Source organism: Balearica regulorum, chromosome 5, assembly GCF_011004875.1.
Source record: "Balearica regulorum gibbericeps isolate bBalReg1 chromosome 5, bBalReg1.pri, whole genome shotgun sequence".
Classification (NCBI taxonomy): domain Eukaryota; kingdom Metazoa; phylum Chordata; class Aves; order Gruiformes; family Gruidae; genus Balearica; species Balearica regulorum.
Window position 1 is genome coordinate 29,782,593 of NC_046188.1, and position 6,000 is coordinate 29,788,592.

A 6,000-nucleotide genomic window follows, 5' to 3' on the forward strand; every position below is an offset into this window, starting at 1 on the left:
ACAGTCAACAAGGTAGTGTAGAAACTCACTTTAGTTTATGAAGCATCAATACCATAAAATCATAGAATACCAGGTTGGAAGGGACCTCATCCGGTCCAACCTTTCTTGGCAAAAGCTCCGTCCAGACAAAAGCACCCTTGTCGTGGTTCAGCCGCAGCTGAGCACCCCCCGCCCGGCGGGATGGGGCAGAGAGGGGGAAAACACAGGCACAACCCCGCCGGTTGAGGTGTGGGCACGGCAAGGGAGAGGGGCACAATCAACAGCAGTGCTGATAACAGATACAAAGGGTGATAACAGAAAGCAATTTACCGATCCGAAGAGCGACCAGACACTCAGCCCATCCCAGAGCCACACCAAACCCACCTCTCCCCACCTGGCCCCCTTTTATGGGGAGCATGACGTCACATGGTATGGAATAGCCCCTGGCCAGCTTGGCTCACCTGTCCTGGCTCCTTGTGAAAATTAACTCTATCCTAGCCAGAACCAGGACATCCCTCTAGACAAGATGGCCCAGCACCCCATTTGGACAAATCTTGTCTCCAATGTTGGGGAATCCACCACTTCCCTGGGCAGATTATTCCAGTGGCTGATTGCTCTCGGTGTGAACAACTTACTTCTAGACTCCTATCACAATATCCCTAGGAGTAACTTGCACCCTTTACGCCTCGTCTTTTCCATGTGACTCCTTGTAAAAAGGGAGTCTCCATCTCCTTTGTAGCCACCCTTTAAGTACTGGAACATGGTGATGAGATCTCCCCTAAGCCTTCTTTTCTCAAGGCTGAACAAACCCTGTTCTCTCAGCCTTTCCTCATATGGCAGGCTTCCCAGTCCTTTGAGCATCCTGGTGGCCCTTCTCTGGACCCTCTCCAGCCTGTCCATGTCTTTTTTGTACAGTGGGGACCAAAACTGAACCCAGCATTCCAGGTGTGGCCAGCTAAGTGCTGAGTAGAGTAGGATAATGACCTCTTTATCTCTGCTGGTGATGCCCTTGTTGATGCAGCCCAGCATCCTGTTGCCTGCCTTTGCCGCTGCAGCATACTGTTCGCTCATACTGAGCTGCTTGTCCACCAGGAGCCCTGAATTCCTCTCCGCAGAGCTGGTCTCCAGCCAGGTGCACCCCAGTCTGTGCTGCACTCCTGGATTATGTTTTCCCAGGTGCGAGACCTTGCACTTGTCCTTGTTGAACTTCATAAGGTTCTTGTTAGCCCCCTCTTCCAGCCTATCCAGGTCTTCCTGCAGGGTGGCTCTCCCTTCTGAAGTGACTGCTTCCCACTCAGTTTGGTATCATCTGCAAACTTCATCAGAGCGCACTTGATCCCATCATCCAGATCACTTATGAAGATGTTAAACATTGTTGGGCCCAGTATCGATCCCTGGGGAACCCCACTTGTGACAAGTTGTCAAGGTGTGTTACCAACACCTTGCTCACTACCAATACACAGCACAGCACTGTGGGGGATGCTATGGGGAAAAATAACTCCATCTCAGCCAGACCCAATACATTTGTAATGGAACTAGTGATGTTAAATTTCACCTTTGCATAGGGATTAGTCTGTATGGAGTGGTCATATAGTGTGGGGAGTCATATTACAGAAAACTCTATAAATACATTTTACTTTAATTATGTCCCTGATTGCAAGTGTCGTCTTCCCTGTCTTGTGCACTCAGTATTCTTTGCCATAAATGGAAGCAGTTGAGCAAGAATTCATTTCATGAAGGATTTAGAAACAGGTAGTTGGATCCCTAGCTGTCTTGAATGGTAAACAGTAAATGGCCTAATGTGATGCAACAAATTAAATTAATTCCTTTCATGTGTATTGTCTGCAACTAGCTTTCTTTTCTCCTCTTAAAAGAAAACAGGTCTAATACTCCCAATGTAAAACAAAACCATATGTCATAGTTAATTAAGTAATTGCTCTAAATTGCCATAACTAACAGATGCATGCCTAGGTATGTTCACATTGTGGATCCACAGAAAAGGGCATAAGAAATTAAGAAGTTTCAAATGGAAGACAGATCACTAGATGAATTACTTTACCCTAAATATTGTAATTGGCCTCTCTTACAAGAACAGATACTTTAAAATTCCAGAGATGATAAATGAAGAACTTCATTAATTTAGGTCTTTACCCTTGAAGGAAACGTCTCTTTATGTACATGCAATTTTTTCCCTCCCTCCTTTCTTTTCTGCTCTCTTCTTTTTGGCTGTAGAAACACAAAGCACTATCATTGCGATCCAGGATTTATTTGAAGAGATTTCATCTGGAATGGAGTCAAGCAGAGCAGTGGCAGGGGAGCTTTTACAGATTATGACCTGTAATCTGGTTAATACTCTGAAACACAAAGATCCAAATGTTGAGTAATTTTGGACAAGACCGCAGCCTATGTGGCTATATGCCCTTCTGACAAGATATCCTGGAGGCCAAGATGAAACCAGCTATCTTAAAAATGCAGTATGAGATAAAATGCTGTTTATATAACTACTGGCACTTACATGTAATGTTTTCAACAAGAGCAACATAAACATTTAATCACTAGACCATCTCTTTATTCTCTGTCACCTTGCGTGATGTTTCTCCTGGCAATAAAAGGCTGCACAAGTGCAATATAGTTTCATCCAGCACTAAAGACAGTAGGGCAGTAGCCATTAAAACTCAAAGCTCTTAATCTCTTTTTTGGAGTTCATCAGACAGCAAACTGGTTCACAGAACCTGGCTCAGGTCCTCAGCTCTTGAGTAAATTTCACACCCTCGTGAAAAGCTAATTATGTAGATACAAGGTACATTTAACATCTTGTGCTTGAGGAGCTAGGACAATGTCTGAAAAAAGCCCTGTGACTAGACCAAAAGTTTGCCTTTATTGTCAAATGAAACACCAGCAAGAATGTTTGTGAGTAGCTCCTGAATAGGCAGACCATGCTGAAGAAAGCTTTCCTGGGATGGGTGTATATTCTACATGCAGCAGGGGCTCATTTGGAAGGGACTTCTGGCATGACCGTTTGAGAACAGGTGGCAGAGCAGCAATAGCTGTAAGACGTGATCTATCATTACATGGATTCTTTGGTCCTCTCCCTCATCATGGAGAGAAGTACAAAGGCTATGAAGTACTTCAGCCAATATACTTAAATGGATGATTTTATTTTTTATTTTTTCTCCAGATTATGTCCTTTTTTGCAGCACAAAGGTAAGGGATGCCACAGATTTTTCTCTTCCTGACTCATTGTTTACATTAAGTACTGAGGGGGCGATTTTTTTTTCTCAGTGTTGGCATTGTAGACTATTCCCTATTTTCATTTTTCTTAAATTTATAGATAGAAACTAAATAACAAAATTTGATTCCATTCAGTGGTTTTCATAATAAAATTCTGAGATCAGAAGGAGCTGTTCTGGCTAACTGGGCTAAAAGTGCTGAATAACAGCGACCATAAATTTTAATTGAACTAGAAAATATGTTTTAGAAACACATCCCGTCTTGACTCTAGGATCAGTACAACTTCTTTTAGAGGATATTGGAAGCTAAACATTTAAATTCATAAACCTCCCCGATACTTGCTTGGAAGATACTCTGGAAATACAGATTACAAGCACAAACTAAGGAGGTCTAACTGGACTACTGGTGTAGGATTCATCTCACTTAGCTTAAGGTCTGCAAATTTAACTCTCCCGGGCTAAATTAGTCATCGGGATTACCTCTCTAGCTAGTGTAGAGAAATAGACATCTGCTGAAATAAATCAATCACAGCTAAGATAGACATCCCAAAATTTTAGGCACCTAAAATTGTGTGATGAAGGCCGCTTTAAGCAAGCAGTAGACCACCGAACCAAATGAGTTCAAAGCCTTTACTTGCCCCATTCTTGTGATAATAAGAAAAAGTCCAAGGATTCCATCTAAATTTTAAGAAAAATATAACTTTTCCTGATGCAAGGTAAGTTTCTTACTGTCAAAAAATGCATCTTATTTCTAGCTTTAATTTTTCTAGTTGCAATTTTCAGTCACTGGCTCATTTTATGCCCTGTCTGTTTGAGTAAATAGATCCTTGTGATTAGTTGCAGACATCCTATATAGGTACTTAGATTTGAGCATTTTGACAAGTGAAAAAAAGAGTAGGAAACAGTTGCCTGTGTTTTCAACTTTAACTGAAGACATTCCTGTGTTTTTCTGAGTCCTTTTAAAATATTTCCAATGTCTTTTTTCATTGTTGTTTTGGGAAAATGAAGAGGGATTCTATCAATAAAAGTCTGTCCAGAATTAATGATACCTCTTTTGTCCTCATCCATTTTCTTATTTCTATTAGCCCTCTTTGCCATAGCTTTGCTCTCCCAAACAAGTTTGCAAAACAGACTAAATAATACAAAATGTTTTACAACAACGTTTTACACAGGTGTGACTATAGAAAAATAAAAAAGCTGCTCTGGACCAGCATGTACTAATTTTTTATGTGCAATTTAAAATTACTTGTACCACCTTCTCAAAGCTATGAAACTTTGTAAATTGATTTGAAGTCAGTGGGAGTAGCCTGTGATAAAATCCCTACATCAAACCAGTTTCATGATAACACAGGCTAAGTACCTGAAAACCATGACTGTTTTTGAGACTCTTTGGCCTGAATGCATCAAATTGTTCAGATCTCTCTGGGAATTTGTTTGGTTTAAAGCGTTACAGTGCCCACTTCGAAGGACAGTTGTTCTGGTAGGTCTCTTATCTTTTTATGATATGCCATATATATTGTCAGCCTGTGTAACCGTAGATAAGATCCATTCTCAAGCTTATGGTGTTCCCATATGTGCTTCTACACAGCTGCTTAACAACTCCTCTGTCTGCTAGGGACCTAAACATCACGAGTCAAGAACAGGACACAAGATTCTACCCTTGGAGGGAATGGGCTTGAGAAGAGGACATCGAGCTCCAGGTGCTGCTATGATTTAGTTCTCGTACCTAGACACCATCCAGAACTGTGGAAAGCATGGATTATGGTGAAATTTTGTCTTTTCCTCCTTACCTATTTTAGTAGCCATTTCTCCAGGCGGCTATGCAACACACTGCCTAACACTTGAGTAATTAAGTACTCCAAGTACTTACAGATTGTTAACCATAGTACTCTCCCTTGCTCCCCTCTCTCTCAAGTTATGTTAACAGTTTAGTAGTAATAAAGGAAGATACGGTAAGGCAATCAAGTGGATGGAAATTGGAAAAGACGGCAAGAAGTTCAGTATACAAGATATTTTTCCATAGGAACATTTGTATAAGACAGCTGATCCAAGCATCTTAAAACCTCAAGTTATTGTAATTTTAAGGTAATTTCTCATTTTAAAAGCACGGCGTATATCTGCTGTGGAAGTTCAAAAGAAAAGTCAGTAGCCATGTGCCTAAAGCCAGAGTTTGTTGGAAAGCTAGACCAGCTCCTGATGGCAGCCCTGCCCATAAATCCAGAGAGAATCTTTTCGTCATTTCCCTATCTCTAATTGGTTTAGTCCAGCAGCTACACCTTTCAAAGCTGAAAAACTGATTGCAATTTTTAAAAAGCAGGAAAACAACTTTTCCTCTTCTAGTCTATGAATAACAACTAGGGGAAAAGACTGAGATTAACTATTTATAGAATCTTGGACACGGTAGCCAGAAAGAATCATGTCTCTTACTTTCTGTCTTCGGTAAAATCAGTTTTAAATTAAAAAGATATTTATATAAATATACTTAATTGTCAGTTAAGTAAAAAAACTTTAAATTTGAGGAATCTAAAAAAAAGTTACTTATTAACATGTTTTACTGCTCATTTATTGGAAAGAATAAACTTTGCTTTAAGGAAAATAAAGTACAAACGCACAACAAGATGATAGTTAATTGTACAAATCCAAGCTTCCTGTGTGCTGATTTAAATCAATCCACCCTGAATTCAGTCTTTCCAGTCCCTGTGCTTGTGGTAGTAGAGTTTTCTGGCCTTCCTTCAGTTTCTCAATGTCTTTGTGGTAATGGTTGTGCCTAAAAAGGGAATGCAATGTTCCA

The 6,000-nt window shown here is 40.5% G+C and overlaps 1 long non-coding RNA gene across 1 annotated transcript in view; it reads left to right on the plus strand.

The window, feature by feature from the left end:
• Positions 1-4,909, plus strand: part of LOC142602027 (uncharacterized) — a 30,495-nt gene extending 25,586 nt beyond the window's left edge. Inside the window, exon 6 of the long non-coding RNA XR_012835653.1 lies at positions 4,798-4,909. This is a non-coding gene — a long non-coding RNA (uncharacterized LOC142602027). The remainder of the gene's footprint in view (positions 1-4,797) is intronic.
• The last annotated feature ends 1,091 nt before the right edge of the window (positions 4,910-6,000 follow it).